At 41.7% G+C, this 15,442-nt stretch overlaps 1 protein-coding gene across 8 annotated transcripts in view; it reads right to left on the bottom strand.

Annotated features, from left to right (window-relative positions):
- The window catches only part of Bcas3 (BCAS3 microtubule associated cell migration factor), a 502,893-nt gene that overhangs the window by 267,641 nt on the left and 219,810 nt on the right, over positions 1 to 15,442 (bottom strand). The window lies entirely within an intron of this gene.

The following is a 15,442-nucleotide window of genomic DNA, read 5'->3' as shown; positions in this document are numbered from 1 at the left end:
GAAGAAAAAGAATTTAAACCTCTCCAAATTGTGCAATGGAAAGACAGATGAGAACAAAATCAGCTCAAATAGATAATATAGCATAAAACATGGGAAATTCATGAACCAATGATCAAACAAATTCTTAGAAAGCTCTCCAACTAACAGTAAACTGGCCAGGCTGTTGGCAAATGTTGTACCCAGCTACTTAGGAGGCTACAGGAAGGGATCTTATCAGGGTTAGCCTGGGCAACAGTAAGAGGATTCATTAAAAAAAAAAAAAAATCAGCTGGGCAGTGGTGCCTCCCAGCACTCAGGAGGCAGAGGCAGGTGGATCTCTGTGAGTTCAACACCAGCCTTGTCTATAGAGAGAGAGTTCTAGGACAGGTTCCAAAGTTACACAGAGAAACCCTGTCTAGAAAACAAACAAACAAACAAACAAAATCAAAACTCAAACAAAACTCTAGAAATTTAGCAATGAGATCCCAAGGAAAGGAGTAATGAATCCATCTGAACACACAAAGTTCACTGAGGAGGCAGCAGAGCTACCTGCAAGGTTTCCTATAATGGATTCAAAGAACCCATTCATTATTTTTACCTACAGTGAAGGAATAAAAAGGCATGATGTTTGAGAAACACTTTCAATCGATGAAAAAATTCATCTATTCAAATATTGTCTTTCTCGGCTATTCTGGGTAATTTCTATAATCCTTTAGTACTCTGATACAGTTGAAACTAGTCTATATTCTTCTACAAAGAGAACCTATAGTTAGAAAAAGCAGTAAGGTGCATTGTTCTTTTTTTTTTTTTGAGCTGAGGATCGAACCCAGGGCCTTGTGCTTGCTAGGCAAGCGCTCTATCACTGAGCTAAATCCCCAGCCCTCGTTGTTCATTTATTAGTGTCTGTTGGTTTGTTGGAAACAGATTTTATGAAGCCCAGTCACTATGCAGCTGAGGATGACTTTGAACCCTTTTTGAGGCAGGGTCTCACTATATAGTCCTGGCTGGCCTTGAACTACAGAGATCCTCCTGTCTCTGCCTCTTAAGTGCTGGGGTTAAGTGCATGCAATATCAAGCCCAGCCTTGACTTTGAACTTCTGGTCACCCTGCTCCACCTTGCTAGGATTAAAGCTCTGCACCTATGCTAGCTTTCTCTAGTGCTAGGAATCCAACCCAGTTCTTCCTGCATGCAGGGCCAACACTCAAGCAGCTCCCGTGCTCCTCAGCCCAAACAACAAAACGTTTCTAACATTCACTGAGTTCCAACAGTTTACTCAAATGCTGCATCTTCACAACCTCAGGTACAATCAGTCAGTCCTGATGTCTATGAATTCCCTCCATCCCAATTTTTAAAGCACTTTTAGGTTCACAGTAAAACTGGGCCGAATGCCCAGCTCCCCAGCCCCCCACCTCCCTTCAGAGAAACGAAGCAATGAAGTTAACTGGGACAGAGAACCAGAAAAGGCTTGGGTGAAGGAGTGGGAGCAGGATGAGCAGTGAAGAGTCATGGCTGTAACAGGAAACAATCTCATCATTTCCTCTACCAGAGATATTTGTAAATACATCTACACCCCAAACATCTCTAGCACAGACTACTAAAAAGGAAACAAGCATTTTAACTATTCTTAATACAGATTCCATGAAATGCTTAATACATATATCCATGAGCAGTAAAGGTGATGCCAATCTTATTTGGGACCTTATTCAGTGTTTATTGAAAGATATAAACATAGTTTTGAAATGTAAGATTTTCAATAGTCCAAACCATTAACTGCTGGTTCTTCAAAACCATGGTTCTCTAGCACAGGCATGTTGAAATTTAGCATGAAACCCAAATGATCACAAAGCCACACAACTACATCTTTTATGATGGCAAATGGCATCATAAATAAAAGAGTATCCTAACAAATATCCATTATTATTCCAACATTATTTTGGGACTAATTCTAGGATATACTGTAAAGATGGTAAGTCAACTGGTGTTTTCGAGAGGCAGCCGTTTCTAAACCATTCATCACCTTTGATTTTTAAATTCTTGCCACAGACAAAACCAGGAGTAACTAACTCTCAATTACCTCTCCTCCCTTAAATTAGTATTCACAAAGAGATGGGGTAGTCATGTCTATGGCTATGAGTCCAATCTCAGCGTACAGAAGGCAGAGGATTCCATGTTCATGCCAACTTGGGCATGAAAATACTAGTCCAAAAAACAAATCAGAAAATGCCATTAAAAAAATAACAAAAAGCTTGAATAGGTGACAGCACATGCTGTGAGCAGATGAGAAGGGAAAAGATTTTAATGAAGTGTAATGAGTCATGTAGATATCTGAGCATTACCAAGGTAAGATGAAGTAACTAAGTACAACGATTTGGGTAGTCAAGCTCAAGTCATGTGATGGGATGACTATCCAGCTTTAAGCAGGAGAGTAAACCACCTTTCCACAAGAGAGCAAAACCTAATGTGAATTCTCAGAGACAGTGTGGCATACCACATGCCCTGGACCTAAAGTCAGAGCTTTCTCAGAATAAGCACTGAAAAAAATATCAAGTGTAAGGCTGCAGTTTTGTTTCTAGAGTAAGTGACAGCAACAGATGTTCTTCATGTTCTAGAACTTCATGAAATTGTGGACACGATGGAGGCCAGGACGGTCTCAGGGCGAGGATGGGGTGGAGCTATGGCCAGAACAACACTGGTCTTGAGCTGGCACTTTATTGGCTTGCTGCACTATTGTTATCTGGTTGTGGGTATGCTTGGAATTTCCCACAGGAGTGGGAGGAGGATGAGGAAGTGGGGTGGAGGAGGAGCCTCTCTGTCCGCATCTGCTTTACACAGGAAGTAGTAAATATTCCAAATATACAACACAGAAATGAACTCTTTGTATATGTGAAACAGTGACAATAAATAGGTCTCCTTTAAACTGCCAGAAGGAAAAAAGAAGACAAGAAAAGGAAACCAGGAATTTGAATGATGGACTCCTCCACAGAGATTCAGAATGGCCTTCTGCTCACTGGGTTCCTAATTAAGATGCTCTGGCAGTACCAGAAGACAGAAAAATTAAAGTGTAGGAGAAATATCTTCCATATTAATTGAATAGCCTTCCTTTCTCCCCTGCATCTACTGATGTTTTAAACTTTCTCTAATCCTAGTAGGTAGAGTAGTCTGCATTCACTGTCTCAGGGAGGGAAATGATATACCAGGTCCCAGGGAAAATAAAACAAAAAGGGCATCTGATTGGAGCAGAATCTACACACTTTCCAGTCACTCCTTAGGATTAGAAGGGAAACAATCCTGCTGAGTGACAGGCACCAAACGTGACAGTGATAGACAGGTTCTCAACTACTCCTTTAAAGCTGCGTCATCTTGAATAGAGTTCAGGAAGGGCAGAGCACCTGGTACGTGTGCAACAGTAACAGGCAAAGTTCAGAGGACCACAAGACAGGAACAGAGACAAAAATGGATGCTAGGGCGGCCTGTGTCCATCAATAACCAATAATCTCACCAGAAACTAGGTCATGTACTTGGTACCAAGGAGAATAAAATGTCCCCAAATATATTATGTCGGACTATTTTTCACAAAATTTAGATGCAACATTAGAAAGATACCAATGATTTTCTCACAATTCTAATAATGTAGGCACAAACTATAATTCAACTATTTTATTTTATTTATTTATTGTTTTTGGTTTCTTGAGACAGGGTTCCTCTGAGTATCCCTCACTGTCCTGAAACTCACTCTATATAAAAGGCTGGCCTTGAACTCAGAAATCCATGGACCTCTGCCACCTGAGAGCTGGGATTAAAGCCATGCACCACCACTGCCCTGTGAAGAACTATTTTAATTTTAAAAGGAGAGTTTTTGTTTAATTAATTTTTATATGTAGTTGTGTACCTGAATTTATGTATATCAGCCCCATGCATGAAAGGGGTTTTGGGGGTTTAGCTCAGTGGTAGAGCGCTTGCCTAGCAAGCGCAAAGCCCTGGGTTCCATCCTCAGCTAAAAAAAAAAAAAAAGAAAGAAAGAAAGAAAGAAATTGTTTGATAACTATGTCCCTAAGTCCAACACACACGTAAAATTTCTCAGTAGTCAAAGAATATGTTCTGAGTTCTATGAAAACTTGGAAGAATCTTGGTTTTGATTTCTGAGGTGTCTTCTGTAGCCAACTAGAAAGATCAGCATGCACAGACTTTTTTTTTATTATCTAAAGAAAACTGAAAACACTATCTTCCATGCTGTTAACTCTGTGCATGAAGTATCAGCCTCTACTAGTCATCATTACTAACCAATAGTCACCCACGTGACATTCCAATCTCCACCTCTGAGTTTCGCTAAATCCCTCCTTCACATGTATGATGGACTCCGGTTCAAAAGCAAGTCATTACTACCTCAGGGGGATGCAAATTCCCTGCCACACACCTGCTGATCAAAAGATAATAATCCTTCAATTTCATAGAATCAAATGGTTCTGAAAACTCTCCCCAAAGAAAGAGCTGAATCTCAATAACTTAAGTCCTTCATCAACAAACCTACTCTGTGCCAAGGAAGATGCAGGGAAGTTTTAGCATTACCATGAGTGTTCTCTACATGAGAGCAGAAGGAGAACTGGTCCTCTTAGTGCATTGGGTGTGTTGTGCGAGTATTCAGGAGAAAGTTGGACATCTTAAAAGAAATTGCCCCTTGCTTAAAATGGACAATAAAGCAAAGAGTAACCCATAACAAAATAATGCGGTGAGTAGCTCTAGCTTGTGACATCAGTAAAAGGGAATTCTGTTTTGTTCAGTTCGGGTCTGTCTGGTTTTTTGTTTGTTTGTTTGTTTGTTTGTTTGTTTGTCTGTTTTGTATGTGTATGTGTGGCAACAATAAGAAAACATCTAAACTATGGCTCCAGAAGCTTAGAAAACATAGCTGGTCAACCACAGAAGTGACAGATGCCCAAGTCTGGCTCCCAACTTTCACGGATAGTAAAAGGCTTTTCAATGTCCTACAACTAATTGTAACGAGACTGAGGTCCAGGAGGGAGCTGATCAAATCCAACCATGCTCACCTACACTGACCTCACTTTCCAGGGGAAAGAGCACTAGCTACTTTAAAGCTATGTTGAAAACCTGAGTGAAATTTAAATCCACTTAAGAACACAGTGAGAAATCTGAAATCCACACTGCATAGGGACGAGGTTCTCTTCAGAGGATCACCAGGAAGGTCAGGCTGGTGACTAAACCTTGTGAGGAATACACCAAACACCCTTGAGACTCAGGATCAGACTGCTTCCCGTACCCAGAGAAAAGCATGAAAAAAAAGCAGCTTCACTGAAGCCGTTAGTGAGAACCCAAGAATCCAATAAAGTGCCAACACTTTTTAGTCCTCTAGGTTATTTCAGGGAACAATGTGTCTTTTTCTAGCTACAGAGAACTTTTTGAATTCAGTGACATCATGCTGCCCTGAATGAAACAGCTCCCGCGCCAGGTTCACTCAAAGGCCAACAGTGATAAACTCCCATTCAAGGACAAACTTTCACATATATTTGGTTCTTATTAAAAGCAGCATTTCTGGAGCAAGCATACAATATGACAGCGCTCCAAACCAAACTCTGCTTCTGATGAGAAAGAAAGCATCATTTGGGATCTCAGGGAGAACCGGAAGGCAAATGCAGTTTCTTACTGTAGAAATGAAAATCTGCCTTTGAGAGCCAAGTCTCCAGAACAAACAACCAAACAGCAAAATGAACAAAAAAGTTCCCAATGAGGCAACCATCCCCAGGAGGAAAAACACAACATGCAATCAATCTGTGTCAATAGTAGTAACCAGACATCACACACTTAGACAAATCATTTTATACCTATCAGGGTGACAGAAATGTGTTACTTTAAAATTTACTAGGGAAAAAAAGAAAAAAGTCACCAGCTTAAAAAATCATACGCCAAAAATATCTGAAGGAATGGTTAGTATTAGAACCCAGGCTGTTGAGACACTGGAAGGGGGTGCCAAGGAGAGGCTCTCCTCACTGTGGACTGTTTATTAGCAGGCATGCTTCCCAACAGCCCAACAGCAGAGTAACAGTACATCCAGGAACAAGCTTCTCCCACGTTTATATTAAATGGATCAATGATCTTCCCTGCACCCTGGCCCTGGGGTACCATAGATGTTCACTAATTAATTATTAAAGTTTTCTAGCGTTCACTCACTGCACATCTCTGGTTTCACTTTCTTTTTCTTCCACATTCCCAGAAGAACAGTCACCAGCAATATATAATTAGAAAAATGACATGTCCTCATTGTCTATAAGAGAAACATTTCCCTGAATAGCCTTCAACTCCGGGTACATCTTATCCCTCTCTCTCCGCTGTTTCCTCTTCCAGATTCCCAAAGTCTCCTCCTTCCACTGCCTGACTAAAGGACCTTTCACTTGTTATTCTTGTTGCCCTAGAGGTCATTTTACATTGTGTGTCTGGACAAGTGATATCTGGAGGCAGCCTGGCAGGGCTCGCAATTTCGTTTTACTATTCAGCATGACTGTAAAGATCTCATAAAATGAAGAAAACAATAGAGCCTAATGGACTGGTATTCTTGGCCAGATCAGCAACTCCGCTGAGCAAAATTTCCAAACCCTCCCAATGCACAACTTGGAATTGAATAAACAAGAGTATGGCAATGTCTTCAGGACATCTGCAACTAAAGTCCCAACTAGAAGGATGTCCACAGTGCCAACTTAATATGTGTGCATGTGCAACTCCCTCAACAGCAAAGGCACATTAATTCAACAAAGACAGCTAGGAAGTAAGTCCACCCTGACTGCAGTAACTACACAGTCTTGTGGAGTCTAAACAGCAACCCAAGACTGCAACCTCGTGTTCATTTGCAAGCAGCACAAAGTCAGTGACACACACTTTCTTCCTGGGAGGTGGTGAGGATGGTTAGGGGACAGGGAGGACTGACTTCGGCACATTTGGAATGGTGCAGACCATGTGTCTATATAGAAGTAGGTATTCAGTACAGAGCTGTGGACTAAGAGAACCACAATAAATAGGGTCAGTGGAGCGAGGCCAGCCAAGGACAGGAACTGAAGAGCAATCAATTGCACAGCGAGGGATGACCAAGTGACTCAGGGTGTCTTCAGTCATGTGTCTCACTCATCTATCTGATTAGGAGCAACAGATTTTTCTAATACAAGGTGCTACTTCTCCTTTTGTTTGTGCAACTGTCTACATCCATATCTACTTATTAATATTTCTACATGTACAAAAGTATCACATATAAAAACAACTTTACTCTGTTCAAACGTGAGATAGTGAAGTGAAGAGTTTCAGCTGAGAGGAACGGTTACCTCTTGGAGGTGGAAGCACTCAGGCCTAAGTTTTATGAAGAATCGTGACCTGCATTTGGGCCTGGAGCCACTGACCTGTGAACTCAGCTACATGGGAAGCTGAGGCGGGAGGACTGCAAGTTCAAAGTCATCATGGTCTACAGAGTGAGTTGCCTGGGCAACACAATGAGACTCAACTTCATAAAAAGTGATAGAAGGGGCGAGTGGGACGGCCCAAAGGCAAAGAAGTTTCCTGCCAAGCCTACAATCTGACTCCATTGCTGAGACTTATGGTGGAGAGAGAAGTGACTCCTGCAAGCTTCCTCAGAACTCCAGGAACACGCCACAGCCCGGGGACAGGCACAGCACCACCATGGGGTGTGGGCGGGGCATGGGTCGGACCGGGAGAGGAGGAGTGGTGAGAAGTGGCCTAGGGATGTAGCTCAGCAGTAAAGCTTTGGCCTAGCATGTGCAAAGATCTGCATTCAATCCCCAGTCCATGGGGAGAGGAAGGAGGGGTCAGGAAAGGAAGAGAGAGATACAGGCTGGCCAGGAGTAAAACCCACTAACCGTGTAGCAGCCTCACAACCAATCAGGTTAACTTGCACACTTGCATTTTAGATGACCTTCTTTCAGCAATAATCAATTCTTTCTTCTACACTCAAAGATTATAAAAGTGCCATACATTATAAGAGAATAAGATGAGAAAGGGTGTACTTTGAATTGATGTAAACTAACAGGACCACCCATTTGGCTCTTTAATAATCAGGCATCAAGATTCTGCTACAAAAAACACACTCTGGGATAACTGAGGACTTGCCTGGGGCTGATCATCAGCACTATGAAACACACCCACAAAAATAAACAAATACAAAACAGAGCAGGGGGACAACAAGCTGAAAAACAAGAGGGCGGGAAGCATTTGTGCAAGCAGGACTCGTTTTGCACAGGATCACTGCAGCTTCTTCCATGCTTTACTTGTTTATTGCCTAACACTATTCTAGGAAAGTCTAGATCATTATACAGCAGGAAGAACTAAACAGACAGTTTCTCTGGCCTAAGCAAAAGAGGCAAAGTTGTCTTGGCATGAAGGGAGAAACGCTTTTAGACCTGGAAGACATTTTCAGCCCATACATAGGAATGCATTTCTGAATCCTAAGTAATCATTAAGTATACACTATGTGTTCCTTTCAGTCCAGACAAATCAGTTAAGAATGCGCAGAAGCTCTCTCTGAAAGCAAGAGAACATGTTCTAAGGCTTGATCCTCTACTGTCACACAGTGGCAGCCACCTGGAGCTCTCCAAACCTCTGCATCCACTTCATCTGCGGCTCTAAATTTATCATGGATGCATAGTGAAGTGCTCACAGGGAAAGGCACAGAGAAAGCCTTCCCTCTCCCACTGTGTGCACAGGCACGTGCAAAACTTTCCCCGGAAAACAGAAACAGGGCAGGTAACAGGTAGATCCACACAACAATCTACTATATTTTGTGTATGCTTGACCATTTCTATTATTAGTTTTCCAATCTTTATTTTTATGGAATGTTAGGGATCAAACCCAGGGCTTTGCGCATGCCAGAAACTAAGATGTATCCCCATTCCTAAAACTTTTCAAAAGTGTTTCAGATATTTGAAAAGAACCCCTCTCATATGAAGACCGATCATCACCTTAGTGATTTTCTTGGCTACAGAATGAGCTACATGGACTAGCCTAGGTTATTCAGGGAGCCACAGTTCAAATAAATCAGAATGACATCTTCCTTGTGTGCCTTCGATGCCTCTGTGGAAAGAGCTCCTAAGCTATGATGATGCCCAAGCCTGCTGCCTGACGTCTGGCTTCTGTCCTCTGACAACCTCCTTTTCCCCTCCTCCTCCATCCCTCCTTTCCTGGTCTTTCCTCCATGTTCTCTGTCTCTTCTACATTTCTTCAGGGCTCTTGAATTTTCACTGAATATTAAGATATTAGCATAATATGAATTTTTCATTGTAAACTTCAAGAAATACGGTATGAAAATGAAAGCCATTTCAATCGCCCTCATTTGATGAAAGGACTGCAAAAATAATCACATAGAATCAAATGTTCTTCCGACACATGAGAAGTTTAATGCTAAGAGTCTACTCATTTCAGGATACAGCTTCTGAGTCTTAAGGCAAACATCCACAGAACATTCTAGAAATTAGCCTTTCGGTACGAATGGAAACAAAACTCCTCACAAGTTACTAGGAGAATGAAGGGGTCAAGGTGTAAAGACAGAAGAGGAACACTGATTTTGCATTTTACATAAGAATTGATAAATAAAATAGTTTTTGCTTAGTACTTCAGAAAATGCACAGAACAGTAGCAATCTGAAAAGATGAGACCTGACACAGATATGTTCTTGGGGCTGCTGCTGCATTACCAGAGTGCTGTTGGCTGCCACACTCGGCTGTGTCTGTTATAAAGTCCTGGGAACTCTCAGAGTCAAGGACTTCAAAAGGAAGCAGGGATATACGGTTGACAACCATGGCTTCTAACAATAGCTACCATTACATCTCTTGACCTATGGAAGTTACAAGATGAAGCGTTTTAAAGGAGTAATCTCACTTATCTAACAATCCTACATCAGAGGACTCATTAATTTCCAGATTTAAAAGGAGGCAAGGGTACAGCACAGTTTTTAATTATTACTATTATTGCTATCATTATCATTATTTTGGCATTATTAGGGGATGGAACCCAGGGTTTCCCTTCTGCTAAAAGTTCTACTGCTGACTTATAAACACTGGCAAGCCCCTAACACTAGTATTTCTAGGGATAAAGGAAAGCATGACTTTACTGTTTAAAATGTGTTACCTTTGAGACCACTATTTTACACTAAGACATCATTAGTTAGACATCACCATTTCCCATTAGAACATGAAGGTAGAGAGTAGAGATGATGGGTCTCAGCTACACAGGCTGATTGGAAGCTCCTCCAGTGCCTGTGGTGCTATGTCCTTCACCAGGTAAGGTCCTGAATTACTTAAAGGTTTGTCTAATTTCATGTGTGGTTGTTCTGCCGAAAGCATGTACGTGCACCATGTGAGTGCCTGCTGATGGCTGTGAGCTGCCATGTGGGTGCTGAGAAAAGAACACAGGTCCTTTACAAGAACAATCAATGATCTTAACTGCTGAGCTAGTGCTCCAGCCTCCTAGGTTCTGAATTTCGGTTTCAGGACAAGTTCAAGAATCTTGGGCACAGATCATCCAAGTTCTTACAGTTGTAAAGGGGTTTTCATTGCTTAATTATAAAGATGAGAAACCTAAGGCACAGAAACTACTAACTCAAGGAACCTATTAGGAAAACAGGACATCTTTCCAAATTTCCCACTCCCAAACAAAAGGCCCTACCGTCTGTGCCGAGTTAAACAGGGGCAGACATAAATTCAGAGCAAGCACAACTGAGAATGCAGCCCAAGAGCTGAGCTACATGGTCCTCTTGGTATTTTTGCTGGAGTACCAGGAAAGAATCACTGTGCCATCAGTCAGAACAGTCTTCGCACAGCAGGAAAATGTTAAGTCATCTACGGGAGAGCCGCCTGCTACGAGAAGCTGCTCCGTTAATGGCGACGAGGTGTGGATGCAGATTAAGACACTCCGCTGCGAAGAGAGAGCTCGGCTGCAGCAAGATCCATATTTATAGGATTACATTCCCCATAGTTGAGAGCAGCTATAATTAATGGGTTTCCCTCCTCCTCTTAATGCAGCCATTTGTCATTCAAAAACAGAATGCCCAATCAATTTTGATGTATTGGTAAGCAGTTTGTCAAACAGTGCTATAATCCAGTTAATATATTAATTCTTGTCATGAAGAGAATGCTAACAACTATCAGGTTTTCTGTGACTGGTTTGGAGAGAAAAAAACCTGTGCCTGGGCTCATGGTCATGCTTAAGGTATAATCACTCTTCTATCTATCTCCTTTTTTTTTAAAAGATTTATTTATTTATTTATTTATTATGTACACAGAAGAGGGCGCCAGATCTCATTACAGATGGTTGTGAGCCACCATGTGGTTGCTGGGGATTGTGGGGATTGAACTCAGGACCTCTGGAAGAGCAGTCAGTGCTTTTAACCTCTGAGCCATCTCTCCAGCCTCTATCTCCTTCCTAGCCAGGTCTGTCTATGAACTCTGACCTGGAGATAAAGCCATTAGCTATGCAATGCTTTCCTGGCGGCTGCCTCAACTTCATAGCAAAAAAGAAACCTGGAGCTTTCCAAACTCCTCATGGGAGAGAGGGTCACTTAGTGGCTGAGACAAAAGTCTGGATTTTAAGAGTCAATAATCAATAACCGATAATCTCAAGAGCAGTCCTGAGTCTATGGTGGATAATGGCTCAATCCATTCACTGTATCTAAGACAGTGTATATTTCTCTATCAGTCAATGCAAAATCAGAGTTGGAAATAAACCACTTCAAGAAAACAAAATTTCTGAATGAGAATGAGAAAGTATAGACAGAATACAGTTCATATTCCTCACGTCAGGCTCCCACTGGCCCATTTCAGAATCAGCGAGGAGCAAGGGGAAAACTGGCCGGACAGAACGGCACAAGGCTGTGGATTTGTGTAAAATCTTCAGTGTAAACTCCAAACTGTAGGACATCACATTGTTTTATGACGGCTGAGAAAGGTGCCCTATGTGACAGAAAAGCACACTGAATATTTTTCTATGACCCAGAGGGCAGAGGTCACTTATTATAAATGGATAATGAGACCTAATGCAGTGCTCTGAGGATGGACAAAGAAAGGGTCTATCCATAGCCCCTGGTGGATTGCTTGTTCAGGCTTTTATTTCCTCTGCACACTTAATGGAGTCCAACAATTGACAGAAATCCTATAGAGAAGGCTGAATCTGAGAGAAACGGCTGTATTCTAACTCTGACAGACACACACAAACAGTGATTCTGAAATGGCGCCAGAGCGCCTGCTCCCACTAACCGAGCAGACGGCTTCAGCATTCCCCCTAAATTCCCATTTAGTCATTTATTAGCAATTAACCTCACTGATGGAAGCCACGGCACGTCAAACCGGGAGCTCCTGCCAATATCGACCCATTACGTCACTGCAGGTAAGCAAGGCCCTGCCATTCGAGTCCAGACCCACTTTTTTTGGAGAAAATGGCAAATGGGTATTGCTGGTACCTTCTATTTCTAGCCTCCTATGCGCCTATGGCAGCAGGATATATTTAAAAATCCTAAATGTAACCGGAACAGAGTAAATGACATCAGATGCGCAGATCTTAATGGCCTACAGACTTCTGTACAATATTTTTCTTTATCATAATCGATGTCTGTACCAGTTAAATCTGCCAATTCACTGTAATAAATATTAATATCATCAATGGAAAAAGGTATACTCAGAACGATATTTGGAAAAATAGCAGGTCATCAAACACGCCAATATGACAGTGAGCTTCTGTAAGAAAACACGTGGAATTCTGTAACATTAACAGATACTAATAGGTTAGATGATTCCTTTTATAGACACCTTCGGTTTATTTCATTTCAGTTCCATAAAAAAGTAATGACAGGAATATGATCTGCATATACAAAAATTATTCTGATGATCTGGATAAAGACCTGGAAAAAAATGAAAGCAGGTATACTGAGTCCCGGGGTTGATAGAATCCAAACTTTCAAGTCCATATAGTCCACAGTAACTATTTCATACCACTTAGAGTGGGAACCAACAACTTCACAAGGTTCGTCCAAGCTATAGAACACACATGCAGCCCCATGAGGCCTTAGGGGTCTCAAACTTTAGTTTCTTACAGAAAAACACCATTTCATGAAAATAATCTCTCAAGGGAATGGCATATGCCAACTGAAAAAGTTTCAATAGGGAAATATGCAAATATAATCCACTATTCGAGCCGATCTGGACAGGGCAGTATGACACACCCTATGCCCAACAATGGACTATAAATACTCTTTAAATAAGTCCTACATTACAAGTTTCCTCTACAAGAGAAAAACATTTTAGTCTTCCTTTTCCACCTCTCCCAGTACAGGGCAAATATTTATAATGGACAATGCAAGGAAACGATCTGAGTACGTCCACCATCCTTGGTGCATACCACAACAGCAATGCAATCCAGGATGTCAAACTCACGGAACAGTGAGAGAGCAGCTCAGAAAAAATGGCTGCATATTTAGCTGTTGTTCCCTGGCACTGACAATGTCAGTCACAGACAAGAGTGATGTGAATGCGCTCTATCTGTGTGTGTGTGTGTGTGTGTGTGTGTGTGTGTGTGTGTGTGTGTGCGCGCGTGCGCGCACGCGCACATGAAGGCAGAACCAGCCATTCTCTGTCTGGAGTACCAATGTTCAAAAGAGATATCTCTACTGGCATTAAAATTCACCCAAACACTTAAGTTAGAACTGGAATGAAAAACTGTGACGCTTTAAACCCTAAGGATTTCGTGTGCTAGGCCAGCAGAACACAATTTATTGAGGAATAAAGATGCTTAGACTCTAGTGATTCCTGACTTTTGTTAAGTTGTATTGATTCTTGTGGATTTCATATTATGCATTCTGATCCCCCTTATTTCACCATCCCTTCTAATCTGCCCTCTGTCCTTGCAACCCCACCAAACAAAAGAAACTTTAAAACCTGCCTGGGGAGATGGCTCAGTGGTTAAGAAAACTGGCTGCTCTTCCAGAGGACCTGAGTTCAATTCCCAGCAACCACATGGTGGCTCACAACCATCTGTAATGAGATCTGGTGCCCTCTTCCAGCCTGCAGCCATACATGCAGACAGAATGCTGTATATATAATAAATAAATCTTTGGGGAGAAAAAAGAAAAACCAAAAACCAAAGAAAACAAAACAACAAAACAGAAACAAAAAAAACGAGAGAGAAAGAGGGGGGGGGGGGGAGAGAGAGAGAGAGAGAGAGAGAGAGAGAGAGAGAGAGAGAGAAATATGAGCTTTCTACCCTTTGGTCCATTCATCTTTACTGGCAAGTGCTCACTGCCACAAGTCTCCCATCACCTAGGAGGCAGAGGCAAGCTGATGTCTGTGAGTTCGAGGCCAGCCTGGTCTACAGAGCTAGTTCCAGGACAGCCAGGGCTAGACAGAGAAACCCTGTCTTGAAAAACAAAACAAAACAAAACAAAAATGCCCCCCCCCAACACAGAAGCACAAGCAAATCCCAGTATTAATCCATCATCTATTTGATGGTGAAATGTTAGAAATGAGACATTAATGGAACTATCAACTATGTATTTTCCCCCCTTTGGCATAATTTCCTTGAGAGATATCATACTGTTGTATGATCTAACAACTAAATCTTTTGTTTAAGAGACAGAAAAGTCTAACATAGGGACATGCTCTGGTTTCAGTTCCACTCAGATCCAATACTTTATAAGATTTAGGGTTTTTTCATTAGTGTATGGTTCACATGACACTTACTCCCCACAGGGCTGGGCCCACTAGAGCAACTGAAAAGTACTTCGTAGCAGGGTGACTTTTTATATTATTTGTCCTCTAAATACACTTTCACAAATCTGACTGGGAGGCCCTGATTTCAATTTACAATTTGGAAGGTCTAAAAGAAGGGGCTGGAGAGAAGGCTCAGAGGTTGAGAGCACTGACTGCTCTTCCAGAGGTGCTGAGTTCAATTCCCAGCAACCACATGGTGGCTCACAACCATCTGTAATGAGATCTGGTGCCCTCTTCTGGCCTGCGGTCATACATGCAGGCAGAACACTGTATACATAAATAATAAATAAACAAATCTTTAAAAAAAAAGACTAAAGAAAAAGTTACTGTGCCCTTTGGGGTAGTACACAAAGCTCTACTGTAAAGTGTTAGTTTCAGCTTTGTCAAAGGAATATACTACAATGAAATGAGCTTGACTTTGAAAGAAAAATATAATATCAACAATAAATCCCTAATCTCAACAAAAAATTTATTTTATATTTTTTATAATCTTTTTTATTTAATTTAGGGAGATGTGTGTGTGTGTGTGTGTGTGTGTGTGTGTGTGTGTACACGCGCACACGTGCACACATGTACATATTTTTGGAAGCCAGAACAGAGAGTTGAATCCCTTGGAGCTGGAGATACAGGCATTTATAAACTGCCTGATGTGGGTCCTGGGAATTGAACTCAGGTCCTCTAGAAGAGCACTAAGTGCTTTTAA

This window comes from Onychomys torridus, chromosome 8, assembly GCF_903995425.1.
Source record: "Onychomys torridus chromosome 8, mOncTor1.1, whole genome shotgun sequence".
NCBI lineage: Eukaryota > Metazoa > Chordata > Mammalia > Rodentia > Cricetidae > Onychomys > Onychomys torridus.
The sequence above is the reverse complement of the archived record's forward strand: the minus strand, read 5'-3'. Positions and strand labels throughout refer to the sequence as shown.